Here is an 18,635-nt window from a genome sequence, read left to right as displayed (position 1 = left end):
TTCGGGTGGGGCAGGTGGCGCGGTAGGCGTCACACCCCCCTCTGTGCATACATTAAGTATCCAATCTGTTGGTGGCTCTTCCTCCTTTCCCGGTTCATACATTTTCCACAACTCGAGAACAGCAAGGCGTTTTTCTAGCTTCTTGCCTGTATATGTGGCATGCAAATATGTCATCATATGCTGTAAAACGGCTTTAGATAAAGACCCATTTTGTGGCCATGGCATAAACATCTTGTGGGCGGTACCTTGAACCCACAACTGTTTGCATAAGTGTGCCAATGAAGTTATGTCTTCCATGCTTAAATCTGTTCCCTTTCCTCTTATATAACACTTGTCAATGTCTCTGTGTGGTTTAAACGGCTTCTAACAATATGAGCGAGCACCAAACGTCGCAAACTCCAATCCATATTTTCCACCAAATTTTATATCTTCCGATTTATCCAAAAAACATCAATTCACGTGCGATTTTGTCTCAGCTATCAAATTGCATGAAATTTTAAATCAGTTGTCTCAAAAATGTCAGTACATATGACGTGACAACAGAGAAACATATAAGATAGACGCTTGACAGACTAGACGGACACCAGCTGGACACAAATATCTCTGCCTCTAATCATTACCCCTTCATGGAGTGTAACTATACCCCTTTCATGACGTCTTTAAACGTTGTGGTAGCCTATTCATTCCCCATTGTGTGGGACTTTGGGTACACGTTTCTTCTAGCCGCTATATTAAAGCGTAGGAATAAGGCGGAACCTCTCACTTCTTGGGTGTCTGCCCCGGTAACCTCTCTCTTCTCTTATTACTCTCAAGTCATTATCCCCTTATATATATAGTACAGTCTTCTCTACTTATAACTATATTTTGTTTTCCCTCCTCCCACTGTTACCTTTTCCCTTTACTTGTTCTAAGGCATGCACTATTTGCCAAAGCATTCCATTTTTTTCTTCACGCACCGTTCGCATTGTTCGTCTCCGGACTCTCGGGATCATCGCCTTTGTTACTGCCTCCTTCAGCTTTTCGCCCGCTCAGCTGCCCGTAGAAATGGGAAGGGAAATGTGGGGAACATGGGACCCTTCAGGCCCTGGCTGCAGCCTCTTTTTAATCTACCACTGTCTACAGGGAGCTTCACGGTCTACTCAGCTGAATGGCAAAGGACTTGTGATATTGCCGAAGACCTAGAGTTACTTTATGTCGACGGTCATAGGTGTCTTATTTTAATCAATAATCGATAGTCGATAAACCATCCGATCTTGCTACCAAGTGTACTGGGGAGACACCCGGCCGGCCCATAGAGACAGGGTTTGCTCCAGAGTACTTTAAGACAAGATAGCTGCACCTTTGAGATGGATGGGGGTGCAGGTTTATGACTCCAACACCAATCAATAAGGACAACTCAATGGTTTGGCAAAGGGGAGTCCGTTTAAGTACAAAAACAGGGAAACATGGAAATCAACAGTGATACGATAGCTCGTCTCGCTTCAACTCCCGCTTCAACTCCCGCGAAATTCATACAAACAGTAACATTTATCCTCAAAACGCATCATCATTGACGTGTAACACTCAAAAGTTAACATGCAATTCTATTGGTTAGGAAAAGGTAACTTTACTATAGGTACTATATCTGTATATGGTAACGGTGTGAGGGGATTGGATAAACGTTATCAGGAGGGCGTCTAAGCCCTTCCTTCTAACATTACTATTGTAGACGTCATTAAGAGTACGACTTCCCATTGGTTCTGTTATCTATAGGACCCTAGATTATTTGGTCCATTGTGATTGGGTTGGCTTCAACCCCATGCATAAATCTCCACTTTACTTGGCAGCACGCAGAATGGTCAGCTAGGTGCAGGGTGCCCCAAGATTCACCCGGCCTTCCTTCAATCCATCATTACTTTAGTGGCTATGGGCCTCATTCCGAGTATGGCGGTAAGGGATAGCGGCCACCGGTAACGAGACCGGTGGCGGTAATCCCTTACCGCCATACTCCGAGGTTCCCTTTGCGCCCTCGCCCTTAATGCCTGCTCTGAGCAGGTGTTAAAGTCGAGGGCGCAAAGGGGCCTCCAAGCCAATAACGGTGACCGTAATGAACGGTCACCGTTATTTGCATCTTCCCCATTCCCATTGAGCCCTATGGGGGCTGATTTGGGAATGGGGAAGAGCCTTGGTGAATGGGGAATTACCGCCCCGCCAACCTTGGAATGGGGCGGTAATTCCACCATCCACCAAGGCGCTGCCGGTCCGGGTACGGCGTCAACCAAGGCGTTAATAGCGCCATTGGTTAGCGCCGTACTCGGAATGAGGCCCTATGTGTTGTTAGGGAGAATTCTCTCTTTAGGCTGAATTTCCTAACCTAGTGAGTCCCCCAGCAGCTTTGCTGGATTTCCGGAGTTTGTTTTTTTCTCCTGCCAAGAGTGAGACTCTTTTTCTCCCACTCTTGGACATGATTTATGGTGTTCCTTTGACTGTTTATGTGTTTTATGGGCTATGGGGTGCTTTATCCCATAGGGTCTCATGTGTTTTTACTATGTGTGTTACACAGCACCCTCCGTGCAGTGACACAGGGGTGTCATAGTGACACCCCACCATAGACTCCATACCCTGGGACTGACTACTGTCTCCCAGGGCATGTAAAGTCACCATTGGCTTTACTAGTCCCAAATTATTAACAGAAACCGGTACAAACCATCATATTGTGGACGTACTGGTCGGCGCAATTCGATTGCCCTGGGGTCTGTTAGTCGAGGGGGCACGTCTCCGTCCCCCCTGATCGAGTTTTGGCTGGTGGCAGTGGATACTACTTTTTATATTCGACCGCGAATATATCCCTATGGGATTTTCCCATTGTTCGAGGTTATCAAATTTAATTATTTAATTCTCATAGCCTCGAACATTCCGCCGGTTTATTTAATTAATATTAATTTGCCGGTTGGCATTTTTTGCCAGGACTCGATTCTAAAATGGCGTTTGTGTTCTCTTCTGTGACTCCAAGCGAGCCCTTTGTTCCACTTTTTGGCGGGCTTCTCCACAGAAGCCTCCAAAAGTGGTGCCACTCTGTCTGGGTACCACAGGGGGTGTGGGAGGGGGTTTAGGCACCCTGGACTGAGTTACCTTGGTAACTCAAGTCGCACTCTTGTGTGATTGGCCCAAGTGGTGAGCCGGCCGGCTCACCACTTAGCATGTTTGATTGACAGCTAGGCTGAGTGAATGGGGGTGTGCTGCATAAAAGCAGGGCTTTGGGGACTGGAACTTCAGAAGTCGCCACAGGACCTGAGAATCCGACGAGGGAGAAGCTGAGCCGACCTACCACAACGACACCACCGGTGGAGCCCTGTGGAACCGACTCACCACTTTCCGACGACAGAGAAGATCTCCCGGCTGGAGAGGCTTCTTCCCCTGACTGGTGGACACAACCAGTGTACCTTCTTTTCCTCGCATCCCAGGACGTCTTGTGGTCGAATTGCCCGTGCCAAGCACCCCGGCAACCGTATAGCCACTTACCACTGGACCGCGAATAAAAGGACCGCTCCTTTTGCCTGAGAACTCCGCGGCTGGTTTCTTCCCTGGCAGTGCAACGGATTCCTGTCTTCCTCCCCGACGAGATCCTCTCTTCCCCCGGAAGAAGCACCGACTTGCATCCGCTGCCAGGAACAACTGCCCCCGCTGGAGTATTTTCACCACTTTAAGGTACCGTGTCCGCCAGGCCTCCCTTTCTAAAGATTGCTACAAGGTAATAATAATCCCTTAACCTTCTGGACTGGGCTGGCCGCCTTGACCATCTAACTGGTCCCTTTCTTTGGTCCAACCCTTTCGGAACCTTTTCAAGACTTTTGTGCACTGCAACCGTGTGACCTTGGACACATTTCATTCTGATCCTCTTAAAGTGGATCCGGCCTACTGAACTCTAACTTCACAGTTTTACTTTGCCTTCCTCTTTTGTTGTGTTCTTGTGAAAGTGTTGGGATCTGTTTCAATTTATACTCTGCTTTTCTCTCCCTTTTTAAAACAAATTATTAGAGTGCCATCTGCGTTAAGCACTCACCGCTGTCTGAAAATAAGTGGGGCTTTACTTAAGAATTGTCTAATAATCTTTTAAGGGAGTGTATATTTTTTAGTGACCATGTTTTTGAATTGCTTAACATTAGTGCCTGTGTGTTTTACTAGATGTGGTTTTAAATAAATAATTATATTTCTTTTACACCAAGCCCTGGTCAGTGTTTACTTGTTCTACTGTGTTCTTTTGACCTATTGTGAATACTCTGTATACTGCCTGACTCTTCTTGAGGGAAGTCTGACTGCTCAGCCACAGCTACCAAGTGAATCTGTGTGGTACAGACTACTACCAAGTGGGTTTACTGCCAAACACCTATAGTCTTAAATCTTTTGCAATGGTCCCAGAGGGAACTGCACAGGTTTCTGCCTAACACTGGTGTACAACGGTGGGATTTGTATTGAGTATACACTTTAGTGTGCTTTTTGAACACTTTAGGACAACTAACCACAGAGCTTAGCACTAAAAAGCTGATTTTCTAACTATGTCTGCTATGGAGAGTTATACCCTAGAATCATTGTCTGCCAAAGCTGCTGATTGCTTAAAAGTATTGTGTTGATATAAGAATCTCTCCGAGAAGGGCAAGAAAATGGAACTTATAGAAAGATTGTTAGAAAACCAAAGTCTGGGTGGTACAGAGGAATCTACCCCTCCCAGCAAATGTAGAAAACAGTGATGGTATTGATCTGAATCAAAGTCTTGATAATGAGTCAGAAGAGGAAAGTGAACCTAATGAAGTTAGCCACTCTGAGCCTGTGTCTGCCTTACCTACTGTACCTACTGGGCCTATACCAGGTCCTACATGTAACCCCGCTTATTTTGAACTTGGAACAATGAAGCTTGAATTAGAGTACAAACGTTTTATTGCTCAATCTGAAGGAAACCAAGAGCTAGAGTTCAGAAGAACGAATGCCCAGGCTGAGCAGAAGCAAGCTGAGTTAAGACTCAGAGAAATAGAGCTTAATCATGAATTAGAAATGAAGAAGTTGTCTGTGGAAAATGCTTCTCTCTCCTCTGGTTCCTCTAGGAGTTCCAGTCCCAAAAGACCCCGGATGCCTAAGGAATTAGTGGGTATATTTGAACCTAAATTGGATGTGTTGGATTGGTTAAAAATGTTTGAGTATAATCATGGGCTCCAGGACATCACAGGGAATGAGTTACGTCCCTGGCTGTTCTCTAGGCTTTCTCCTGTTGCAACTGATGTGGTAATGGAGTTGGGGGAGGTGGATAAGAAGGATTATGAATGTGTGAAGCTAGCTTTGATAGCTAGATCTGGGAAGACCCCTTCCCAGTATCTTAAGAGGTTTAGAACCCTCAAAAAGCATGATGGTACCCCTTGGGCTACCTGGGTAAGTGAGTGTTTGAAAAACTTAGAGGGGTGGATTAAGGGTTACAAGGTGAACACTTATGAGGGAATGAGAAATCTTGTTATGTTGGAGTCAATTTATGATGCCTGCTCTCCTGAGCTCAGACAGCACTTGGCTGATTCCAAGGAATTAGATTCCAGGAAGTTAGCTAAGGCTGCTGACTTGTGGGTTGCCAACAGGGCCACTCACAAGGATTCAGGGGTCACTCAGAAAAAGGATGAGGGAAAGCAGCCACAAAAAGGGAACCACGAGATTTCTAATACCTCCCAAACCAAAGAGGGCCCAAACAACAAAATAACCAGGGTAAGCCCCAGGGTAAACCACAACAGGCTAGTGTACCTTCTGGTCACAAACCAGAAGGAGGTCAGGCCAAGCCACCCTTTCAGAGAGCATTTGGACCATGCTATCTCTGTGGAGCAACTGACCACATCAAAGGAGATCCCAGATGTAAGGGTAAACCTGCAGGGATCAGCACAGTCTCCTTAGCCTTCACTCCTGAGGAGGAAGTCCAAATGGCTAGTGCTCACTTTGAAGTCTTTGCTGAAGAACCTTTGGGTCTTCAAGCAAGTGTAACAGTAGAGTCCATGGGTCTGGTTAGTGATCAGAATAGGAGTGTGTACAACTCCATACCAGAAAACTCTAAAGTTTATTATATGGACAGTGTTCTTGTCAATGGCCAGGATACTCCTGCCAGGCGAGACTCTGGGGCCAGCAGAACAGTAGTGGAGGAAAGCTTTTTTCAGGCCTGAGGATGTTGCTAAGGCACCCAAAGGTCCCACTAAGATGTCTGGAGGCCCTGTCCAAATGGTTCCAATTCTACCAGCCCTCATTCAGTGTAATGACATGACAGTGCTGATTCCTGTCAGTGTTCAGACTGAGGTGCCTGGGAGAGTCCTGTTGGGGAATGATCTAAGAACTCTAGGAGTAGTATCCAGTACCCCCAGGCCTCCCAGTATGGAGACCCAGAACCAAACCAAATTGGCTAGAGAGGCCACCTTAAGGAACCACTCTAAGCCTGTGGGAACCTCTACTGAGACCCCCACTACAAGCCCTGCTGTTGGTAAGTTGACCTCTGACCCAGGAAAATTTCAGGCTAACATGTTAGGGAAATGGGAGCCCCAACCAAGCTCCATCATTGTTCCCCCAGTCATAGAGTCTGTGACTCCTCCTGCTTCTGAGGAAGAGGTGGATAGACCTACTGGAACCCTAATTAGGCCTAAGAGAACTGGTAATTCTCAGTGCTGGTGGAAAACCCGAAAAGAAAAGTCTAAGGCCAAAAACCTTCAGACTGTTGGACCTTCCACAGAAGACTCCAACCCAATTCCTAGACTTAAGGGGGAAACTCCTAAAGAAGGTAAAGGTAGATCTAAGAGGAAGGAGAAGCCTGTACCTTGCTTATCTCCATCCCCTCCAACCAAGAGGCCTAAAACCCAACCTTCTCCCAACAGAGAGGTGGTGAGGACCTCTGGAGGCCCCTCTAGATCTAAGGGAATCCTTTATAAGGACCCCTTAAAAAAGCCTAACACAGGTTCAGAAGTTGTACCAACTTCTGAGGGACTGGTCAACCAGATCCCCTATAACTTTAAAAAGACTGATGTTCCTCAAAGGGTTTGTAGGTCATATAGCTTACAAAGGAAAACCTTTGATTTGACCATAGGACATAGGTCAAGGTGTCACCACCAAAATGCTGATGGTCTCTCTAGGATGTATGTCATCGACTAGAGGTATGAGATTCATCCAGGAGTGGATTAAATCCTCCTGTCCCTTAGTCTGGGGGGGCGAGTGTTAGGGAGAATTCTCTCTTTAGGCTGAATTTCCTAACCTAGTGAGTCCCCCAGCAGCTTTGCTGGATTTCCGGAGTTTGTTTTTTTCTCCTGCCAAGAGTGAGACTCTTTTTCTCCTACTCTTGGACATGATTTATGGTGTTCCTTTGACTGTTAATGTGTTTTATGGGCTATGGGGTCCTTTACTCCATAGGGCCTCATGTGTTTTTACTATGTGTGTTACACAGCACCCTCCGTGCAGTGACACAGGGGTGTCATAGTGACACCCCACCATAGACTCCATACCCTGGGACTGACTACTGTCTCCCAGGGCATGTAAAGTCACCATTGGCTTTACTAGTCCCAAATTATTAACAGAAACCGGTACAAACCATCATATTGTGGACATACTGGTCGGGGCAATTCGATTGCCCCGGGGTCTGTTAGTCGAGGGGGCACGTCTCCGTCCCCCCTGATCGAGTTTTGGCTGGTGGAAGTGGAAACTACTTTTTATATTCGACCGCGAATATTTTCCTATGGGATTTTCCCATTGTTCGGGGCTACCAACTTTAATTATTTAATTCTCGTAGCCTTGAACATACCGCTGGTTTATTTAATTAATATTAATTCGCCGGTTGGTATTTTTTGCCAGGACTCGATTCTAAAATGGCGTTTGTCTTCTCTTCTGTGACTCCAACCCAAGTCGAGCCCTTTGTTCCACTTTTTGGCGGGCTTCTCCACAGAAGCCTCCAAAAGTGGTGCCACTCTGTCTGGGTACCACAGGGGGTGTGGGAGGGGGTTTAGGCACCCTGGACTGAGTTACCTTGGTAACTCAAGTCGCACTCTTGTGTGATTGGCCCAAGTGGTGAGCCGGCCGGCTCACCACTTAGCATGTTTGATTGACAGCTAGGCTGAGTGAATGGGGGTGTGCTGCATAAAAGCAGGGCTTTGGGGACTGGAACTTCAGAAGTCGCCACAGGACCTGAGAATCCGACGAGGGAGAAGCTGAGCCGACCTACCACAACAACACCACCGGTGGAGCCCTGCGGAACCGACTCACCACTTCCCGACGACAGAGAAGATCTCCCGGCTGGAGAGGCTTCTTCCTCTGACTGGTGGGCACAACCAGTTTACCTTCTTTTCCTCTCATCCCAGGATGTCTTGTGGTCGAATTGCCCGTGCCAAGCACCCCGGCAACCGGATAGCCACTTACCACTGGACCGCGAATAAAAGGACCGCTCCTTTTACCTGAGAACTCCGCGGCTGGTTTCTACCCTGGCAGTGCAATGGACTCCTGTCTTCCTCCCCGACGAGATCCTCTCTTCCCCCGGACGAAGCAGCAACTTGCATCCGCTGCCAGGAACAACTGCACCCGCTGGAGTATTCTCACCACTTTAAGGTACCGTGTCCGCCAGGCCTCCCTTCCTAAAGATTGCTACAAGGTAATAATAATCCCTTAACCTTCTGGACGGGGCTGGCCGCCTTGACCATCTAACTGGTCCCTTTCTTTGGTCCAACTCTTTCTGAACCTTTTCAAGACTTTTGTGCACTGCAACCGTGTGACCTTGGACACATTTAATTCTGATCCTCTTAAAGTGGATCCGGCCTTCTGAACTCTAACTTCACGGTTTTACTTTGCCTTCCTCTCTTGTTGTGTTCTTGTGAAAGTGTTGGGATCTGTTTCAATTTATACTCTGCTTTTCTCTCCCTTTTTAAAACGAATTATTAGAGTGCCATCTGCGTTAAGCGCTCACCGCTGTCTGAAAATAAGTGGGGCTTTACTTAAGAATTGTCTAATAATCTTTTAAGGGAGTGTATATCTTTTAGTGACCATGTTTTTGAACTGCTTAACATTAGTGCCTGTGTGTTTTACTAGATGTGGTTTTAAATAAATAATTATATCTCTTTTACACCAAGCCCTGGTCAGTGTTTACTTGTTCTACTATGTTCTTTTGACCTATTGTGAACACTCTGTATACTGCCTAACTCTTCTTGAGGAAAGTCTGACTGCTCAGCCACAGCTACCAAGTGAATCTGTGTGGTACAGACTGCTACCAAGTGGGTTTACTGCCAAACACCTATAGTCTTAAATCTTTTGCAGTGGTCCCAGAGGGAACTGCACAGGTTTCTGCCTAACATGTGCAATTAGTTGGCTGTGGTCGGACTCGAAACTGTGTCTTCTTGTAAGGAAAAGTTATGATATCTCTGTCTGGGCAGCTGCCAAGCGTAGGTGTGAACCTGTGATTCTTCTCGCTCGGATGGTCGCGTGCTACTCACACCGTGAATCTGCCGAGTTTCCCTCAATTTGTGCATTTAGTTCTTATTCGGCTTGCCACCTGCCTACGCCTACTTATCTCGGCCTTCCTGAGATAGGCTATTCTGTTTTTAAGTTTCAATTCCGCGAAGCTACTGTTCGCTCCTTCTATTGGTCTGACCTTGGCTCTTCCTGGCTCACGTTGCCTCTGCTGAGTTTCTATTCAGTCATCTCTTCTCATTTTAGCTGGAATACGAATCCTGTCCTGTTTGGCCTCTAGTAACCTGAGTTGATTCTGCTTTTGTGTAAAGTGGACTCACACTTATATAATGTGCTTCGTTGAGGTAGATATGTATAGGTGGCACTTGCCGCGGTCTATCTTCTACTAAGCATAGCAAGCCGCACTGTTTTCTTAGCTTTCTTGTGGTTTCAAGCATATGTACAGGCATTAGATGGTTGAATGACTTCATCCTGCTTTACATCTTAAGCTTCTTTATTTCAGCATCATCTCTTCTTCTAGATTCACGATATCCTTATTCATGGCATTTTCGTCTCTTGTGTCATTCTTGGGTCATCATATCTTCTACTTGCGAGTCCGTTCGCGCCTTCGTGATGTCACCATTCGTCTTCCATTAAGGCCTTTTGGGTTTATTCCAGGACAGTGTTTAGGCTATCTTCATTTCGTCTTATTTGTTGGTAGGGTTTTCTCAATGGATACCTTACTGTCCATGGTTTGCTGGGTATTGGTACTTCAACAGGTGTTGTTATTCTGATAGGCTCTGGGCAGAGCCCTACTGCGGCTCTATGCTCGTTTATTTGCTCATCACATGTCATAGATTTTGGTGTGAACGTTCCTGGTACTTCGAAATGGGCGATGGGTGTGCAGGCTTTGTCTGGGACCTCCTCTACAAGGGACTGGCTCAACGATGGTCTTGTAGGCACAGCAGATGCTGGGCTGTAAGTCTGGTTTCCCGGTCGCAGATCGTACGTCAAGACTCCAGATACGGTGTGATCTGCGAACAGAGTGTCATTGTTTCCTGAAGGAAATGATGAAGCGGAAGCAAGGTTTCTCAATGGTGAAGGAAGATTCGAAGAAGAACTTGAAGACAAAGCAGCAGTCTCCTCAGGACCCAGGGGCTCAGGAAGGATTTCCATAGAGAAGGCAGGTTTGTTGTGAGCATCAAAGTGAACAATCTCCTTCTCCTCTCCTTTGTCATGGGGCAGAGGAAAAGGAATCTTCTTGACATGCGTTGTGTGTATCCAATGTTTTTTCCCTGCCACTCGTACAGCAGTCTGTTTGGCCAAGAGGACTTGGTGCGGTCCTCTCCAGCCAGTTGAGAGACAGGAGGCTCTTTCAAATGCTTTTACGAGCACCAAGTCTCCAGGTCGGAGTTGATGACCTGGACCCTTGTACTTTACTAGGAGGGCTTCTCGCACCTGTTGATGAATCAAATACAAGTTTTGAGTTAATTGGTCACAGTAGTCGAAAAGAAGCAAATGCTCCAAGTCTTTTAATAATGTGGGTTTCGGTACATTGGAAATATTGGCTGGTCTCCCCATGATTATGTTATAAGGAGAGAGCCCTGTCTTTGATTGTGCGGTCGTCCACATCGACAATAAAGCTATCGGTAAGGCATCTGGCCATTTCAAATTGCTATTTGCACAAATCTTTGCAATCTTATTTTTTGAGTATACTGTCATGGCATTCTACGAGTCCGGCACTCTGAGCGTGTCTGGCCGAATGGAACCGTTTATCGATCTGCAATCCCACGCATACTTGCAGGATAACAGCAGCGATAAAATGTGGCCCATTGTCTGACCAAATGACTCTCGGCAAGCCAAACTTAGGTAAATATTCCTTCAGCATGGTTTTTCGCTGTCGTCATCGCTGTGGCATCTCTTAGAGGAAAAGCTTCAACCCATTTACTAAAAGCACAGATGACTACCAATACATATTTGTAATTCTGACAATGCTCCATTACGATGAAGTCAAAGTGTATGACCTCAAAAGGCATAGAGGGGGGACCAAAACTACCCTTTGGTGTCGATGTACCTTTCCCAACATTATGCTGTAAGCATACCATGCAATTTTGGACAAAACGCTCAGCAGTTTTTGGAATTTTTACATTAACCCAGAAAGGTTCTAACAATGTACAACTCTTTTTGGCACGTATGTGAGTTGGACCATGAGCCATCGTAACCATAGCGGTGACATAAGCATCGGGCAGCATCCATTTTTGTTTTTCATTATCCACCCAACAACCTTCATCATCTAAACTTGCTGGACCCTCAGCCCACTGTTTAAGTTTGTCTGAAGTGGCATCAGCCTGGATTTCTTTTATGCAACTAATTCCTACATATATCACACAAGTGTTAGTGACCTCTTTTGTCACATACATTTCGGAATGCAAATCAGTGGCAGTTTGTTTGGCTATTCTGTCAGCAAAAGCGTTTCCTTTTCCCACATCATCATCGCCCATCATCAACCAAAGTTGTGAACCTCCCCAACGGCATGCTGACTGTCTGTAAATATATTCACACTAAGCCCTTCGGAAAATTCACAAGCTTTGGTCAACACAATACTCCCTGCGGTCTGCGCAGAATTATGAGAAATTCTTTTGGTTTCCACTATAGTGCTTAATGCAGTGATTTTGTAAGCAGCAGTGGATGTACTATCCAGAAGTTTGAAGCAGGAGCCATCGCAAAACAGCTCCCTTTGTGGATCTTTTAAAGGTGTATCACTTAGGTCAATTCTGCCTTTAGTCTCTTGTTCAGTGGTATAGAGGCAGTCATGTGACATTTTGCCACTGCAATCAATTTCTTGCAGAAGAGGCAATAGTTCAGCCAGATTTAATGAACAACATCTCTTAATTTGGATATGCGGTACAAATAGAATCAGCTCGTACCTTGTTAGACATGCGGATGTGAGATGTTGCGTCTGCGTTCTGTTTAATAGAACGTCTACAGAGTGAGGTACCCTCACGGTTAAGGAGTGACCCAGAACCATACCCTCACTTTGTTTTAAAAATGCAGCGGAAGCAGCAGCAGCTCTCAAACATCTCAGCAAGCGCATGCAACAGGGTCTAACGTTGAGGAAAAATAACCAAACAGTCTATTTTGGCCCCCATGTTCCTGTGTCAACACAGCCAAAAAGCATCCATCACATTCATGCACATACAATACAAAGGCCTTGTTGTAATTTGGTGTGCCCAAAACTGGCGCTGAACACAACGCAGCCTTGAGCAGATCAAAAGCTTTCCAGCAATCCATGTTCCACGGTAAAGGCAAAGAAATGCCCTTCTTTGTCAATGCCAACATTGGTTTCATCATTAATGAAAAGTTTGGGATCCACTGTCTACAGTATGAAGCCATACCTATCAAGGCTCTGACCTCTTTCTGTGTATTTGGGACAGACATGCTAGAGATGCTTTGTATCAGTTCAGGTGTCAGTCTTCTTCCCTCCTTCAACAGCAGGTAGCCTAGATAGGCGGCTTCCTGTTGACAATACTAAAACTTTTTTAATGAAGCCTTATGCCCATGTTCTGCTAAATTGTCAAAACCGTAAGGGATGATAGGGGATCGACCCCCTCTCCCGAACCACAGAAGCCGAATAGATCGACCCTCCCACCGTGGTTGGCATGGGCATCTGAATAGTAATATAACAGATAACCACGTGGCAGCCAATGGGGGGAAGACGGAGTTAGGGAAAGGGTGTGGATTGACAAAGGAAAGGAGGGGAGATAACATACAATTCACAATGCATACGTACACCTTATCACCAGTCTGTATCCCTGATCCTGAACACCACCTACTACAGACTCACCAGAACTCCTGAACATGCATATAAATGTAATTGCTTAACATAGTACATCAGCTTTGACATGAACACATATAAGCAGTAAGCGGTGTGACACAAACAAGGGAACTGCTCCCATATGAGATAGACATGAACACATGGCCCGAAGGGCAGGCAAGCAACATAACAACATAAAGTGCAGCAAAATGAGGACAGAACTCTGCACTCTGCATTCAGAGAATGGTACCCATGGTCCGGGCTAGTGGCACAGTCATTTAGGTACTCCGAGCATGAAAACGTGAAGTCCCTGGTAATTATATATATATATATATATATATATATATATATATATATATATATATATATATATATATATCTCTCTGAATACAATCATTCTTAATGCAAAGGTCTATTGACAATTATAGACCCAAGAGTGAGCGTAGCGTCCATGTACTACGTCTCTCCAAACTTAAACACTTCCAACAAGGAATGGAATTTGACACCCTCGTGGAATAACCATGTAACAGAAAACAACAGCACTTATATTGTTGTCCGGGTGCCTCGTGAGCGCACCCGGACTTCCAGTAGTAGCGCCTTCAACCTCCGTGAACGAGACGTCCACTGCCGAGGAAACCACCAGTGCAGGAATCGTCACACCATGTAGCAAGGGTTCCGCGTGTTCGGTTAACAACCATGTCTCCGCTCGAACTGCTCCCGCGGACCGCAGCGTGACTCCAAGCAAAATGATGATCTCTCCTGAATCCTTCCTCCGAGAGCGAAACGCTGTGACCGCCCATGCTGTATAATCAACAATTATCAGCACCCGGGCACGGGCGGCCGGCGGTTTAGTAAACGCCCCAATTACCTGCAGCTGGCTAGTGGCGGGAGTCTGGAACAACTGCATATGCCCCCAAGCCTACTGGGTACTGTAGTTTTATACTCATTTCCTCAGATATAGCCATCTGGGCTTGCCCCAGTTCGTATTTCTGACATAAATGAATCGTCGACATACTGCAACAACGTGCAGTTGGAAGGCAACTGAAGCGTATCAAGCTGTTCCTTCGATGCTGTACTATAAATGCTTGGACTCTCAGTGTACTCTTGTGGCACACGAGTAAATGTAAACGAGCGTCCCCCTAGGGCCTAAGGCAAACAAATATCTACTGTCAACTTGTACAGGGACACTGAAAAAGGCATTCTTTAAATCCACTACACTAAAATGAGTAGCCGTAGCTGGAATCATTGTTAATATCGTAGTGACATCAGGTACAATTGGAAATCGTGGAGCAACAACCTTATTAATGGTGCGCAAATCAATAATCAATAATGAAACGAAAAGGAATTCCATTATCTCCTTTCTTATATACTGGTAGGATCAGACTATTAAACACACTCCCTGCAATTTCCTCAATTACTCCTCTATGTACAAAATCAGAAACAATACTCTTCAAAGCTTGTTCACCATCAACCGAAATCTTATATTACGGAATACGTGGTAGTTTAACACCTGGTTTCAACACAATTTTAACTGGCTCAATTTGCAAAATACCTACATCATTGTTATTGGATGCCCATTGACATGTCGGAACCCTATTCAATTCAGGTGGCAAAGGTCTAGAAAAAAACTGTGGAACGGAAGTTCGTTGAGGTGAAATCGTTAAGTGCACTGCATCCAGAGAACAGTAAATTACAGCATTCAATTCTTTCAACAAATTCAATCCCAGCAAATTCTCGCCACAATTCGTTGTCAAAAGAAATGGACACAATTCAGTAAATGGCCCCAGTGAAATCAGTACAGGCTGAGACCGGACTAACCACTGGCATACCAGAGAACCCTACAGAAATGTTGTTCATTTATTTATTTATTTATTTATTTATTTATTTATTTATTTATTTATGTATTTATTTATTTATTTATTTATTACATTTGTTACTCGCCCAGACCCTTAGGTATCACGGCAAGGTTACAGACAGCTTACACAATGCATACAATGAATGGGGCAGGGTCAAATTGGCAATACGGTATAAAATATGGAGAGAAAAAAGCAAGATAAAACCGAGATCATAACAATATATACATTAGACTTAGGTCAGAGGCCACGTTTCCAGAGTGAAGAAGTGGCTAGGTTATTACTATTGGTTCAATAACCACGTTTCAGCATCTTTTTGAACCCTGAAAGGGTTTCCTGGGTTCTGCCATGACAGTGGAATATCTGGAACCTGCGAATGATCAATGGAACTCTTCTGTGCTCCTGTATCTATCAAAAATAGATGCTTCCTATTCCCCACCTTCATCTCAACGTAGGGCCCTTTCTGATCGACGGGAATATGTACTGGTTCCAGACTCTGCTTCGGGCTGTCCTAACGAAACAATACATCATCAAAAACAAGATCCTCAGAAAAATAGACAGTCAAAGGATTATCAAAAATGTTCCCACTATTAACATTATGTTGCTGACTATCCTGTGAAGATGACTGTTGATTCTGAGTGAACTGACTTCTACCAGGACCCCCTATCCCAGGACGGCCTCTGGATCATCTACCCATGGTACCATACGTGTTATTTGATTGCTGCTAAAGGATTGGGCATTGTGCTCGCCAATGACCTTCCTGCCTGCAATAGGCACATTGGTTCATGTGTACAGGACCCAGTTGCGCATTACTGTGCGGTGTAAATTGACCTCAAAACGGTGTATTCCCACCTCTGGCTCCTCTAACTATTTGCTGCAACAATACTTTTGTTTTCAAGTTTCCCTTCTTCTTTTCTACCTTCTCCTTTTCGGTATTCACCCTATTCTCATAGTACTGAGCCATATCTAATACTTCAGACTGCGATTCCGCTTGCCAAGTGCTTTTGGAAGTCATAATTTGTGATTCGATTTCAGGTTACAATCCACGCACAAACTTGTCTACAAACAGCCTTTTTCCTGACCGCTGAAATCTGAAAACACTTGTTCGAATTGATAAAAAATTTGGTAGCACATTCAGACTTTCCCTATAGGCAAGCTGTAAGCTTGTCCCAAACTATTCTCTCTGGGACCAGAGTTTTCAATTTAGCTACTATTCTGTCTGGCAACATCAGTATCACTTGTGGCGGTTTCTCACCAGCCTTCCTTTCTCCCTCTCTCCATACCTAATTAACCCATGTGTCACCCATTCCTGCCTGGTCGTCTACAGTTCTAAACTGTTTCCACAAATCAGCAGGTAGGATCACAGGGAACATTAAATCTATATCACCCAGCGTGAAAACTGACGAATGCAAGACAGACTCAATTTCTTTATAGAATCCTGTTGCATTCTTCCTAATATCTGGAATTGCTTGTCTAATGGTATTCACTTCCGATCTAGAAAATGGGACATGCACAAATTGTGAGACATAATGTGCTTCCACAGTAGTAGCAGGCGTTCCTGCTGCGGCATTAGCTGGAATTTCTACTTTCGGAACAAATGTCGGAAGAACCTCCCTCATCAGCAATTGTAAAGTAGGCAATTCTGAGCGTTCATTAAGCAACAAGGCTAAGTCCATTGACAAAGTAGTCAAAGCAGTATCGGCCGAAAATGCTCTCTTATAAATGACCATCAAATCTGCGGGACAACAAACCTTTCTCTTCATAAACTCATCTTGTAGATACTCTACCATCACCTGTAACACTTTCCTTTGCATTGCCGGAGCATACTGACTAAACGTGTCATGCACTTCAATGGGAGAAATGGAAACATCCAAAATCCATCTAAGAGCGTCTCTTGTGCAAATGCGCATTTCTTCACTCATTGGTTTCAATGAAGGAAGAAATCGTTTCTGCACGTATGAGGCTTCCAGTCTATTACCATCTATTTCATCTTTCTGTAACCGATCTAGCACCTTCTTAAGCTCAAATACCTTCTAAACATGCTCATGTACTTTCTCCACAGTATCCTTTGAGCGAGCAAGGACATTCAAGTCCCTCAACCCTTGTGCGACATTCATATCTGCAAAATCCCTCCAAATATCAGCCAAATGCGTTCCCATCCCCTCTATCAAAATAGTCTGTTTGGGAATACTTTCTTGGACAGAAATCACAACTAAAAGAGCGGAATTTTCACCCTCTTCAATATACTTTTTAGCCCATGCATACAATTCTCTTTTTCTAGCTTTGGATACTGTGCTACGAGTTACTATTCTTGAATCAGCTCCCGTCCCTTCTATCTCTATAAGTGGAGCAGAACCACTTGAAAAAGAAAGTTCAGGCAAATCATGCTCAATAGGTAGTGGAGACACTATCGCTGGCGGTGGAGACGGAATTAAGGGAATGGCAACTGTAGGTAAGGGTGAAGATGCAGAAGGGGGAACAACAGCAGGAAGAGAAGCAACAAGAGGAAGAGGAGCAACAGCAGGAGAGGAGCAGTAACGGGAGGAAGGGGAACAAAAACAGGAGGAGGAGGTGCAACAGCAGGAAGAGGTAAAACAACGGGGAGAGTCACATAGGGAGGTGGCGCAGTGGCAACAGTCCTATGTTCATTCAATGGCTTGTTAATCAGTTCGTCTGAGGTATGAAAATCCTGAGACAGATATATTTTCTGTACTCCAAGTTGAAAAGCCCTATCCATACTTCTAATAGATTCTGACTGTTTCTGTTGATCATACAATAATGCCTTTTCTGAGTTAGACATATGTCTACGTGCATGTTTTTCTTTACTCTTAAGTTGCTGCATAGCTTCCTTTCTCCAATCTTTAATTACATCAAATGCTGCAGGCCTAGCCTTTTTCTTCAACAATATAGACTCTAAATACTCTATGCGGGCAATTTCAAAACTACCATGAACTGGCCACTGAAATTCGGAAGCATGTCTAGTTTGTCTGTGCCAAATATTGTTAAATACAAGACTTTTTAGGCCATACTTACAGTAGATTAAACAAGCCGGCGACCCAATGGGTGGCGCCGGTTGGCCTAGTCCCAAAGATAGTCTATCTGTGTGGAATAAAATCCTGAAACAGGAAGACAATTTCCCAGGCATGTCAGATTACTCGTGTTACCTGGTGTCGTTTGTACTCATGAGAACAAAACTGCAACCAATATCAGGATTCTTAGGAATCAGGGCACGACTCACCTGATTTCAAACAAAGGAGGTATGATCGGATTACACAGGATCCTCGTGGTTGGCGATTTCGGCAAAGAGCCCGCCTCGATATGGGGACCCTCGCCAAGATGCCCTCTCGAACCGCTTGCTCACCGTCCAGGGATTGGATAGTGCAGTACTGTTGAGGTGTTGCGTCTCATTCAAAAAGGGGCCCCCTTCATTCTCCGATCCTGGTCTGATAGCCACGTCTTTTTTTCAGCGAGGTGACATCAATCTTGAGGGTCCCTATTCGAGCACCATCTGAAAGACCAAAGAAATATCAGGGCTTAGTACCACAAAATGAAAT

Source organism: Ambystoma mexicanum, chromosome 13 (genome assembly GCF_040938575.1).
Source record: "Ambystoma mexicanum isolate Mex_15411 chromosome 13, UKY_AmexF1_1, whole genome shotgun sequence".
NCBI lineage: Eukaryota > Metazoa > Chordata > Amphibia > Caudata > Ambystomatidae > Ambystoma > Ambystoma mexicanum.
The sequence above is the reverse complement of the archived record's forward strand: the minus strand, read 5'-3'. Positions refer to the sequence as shown.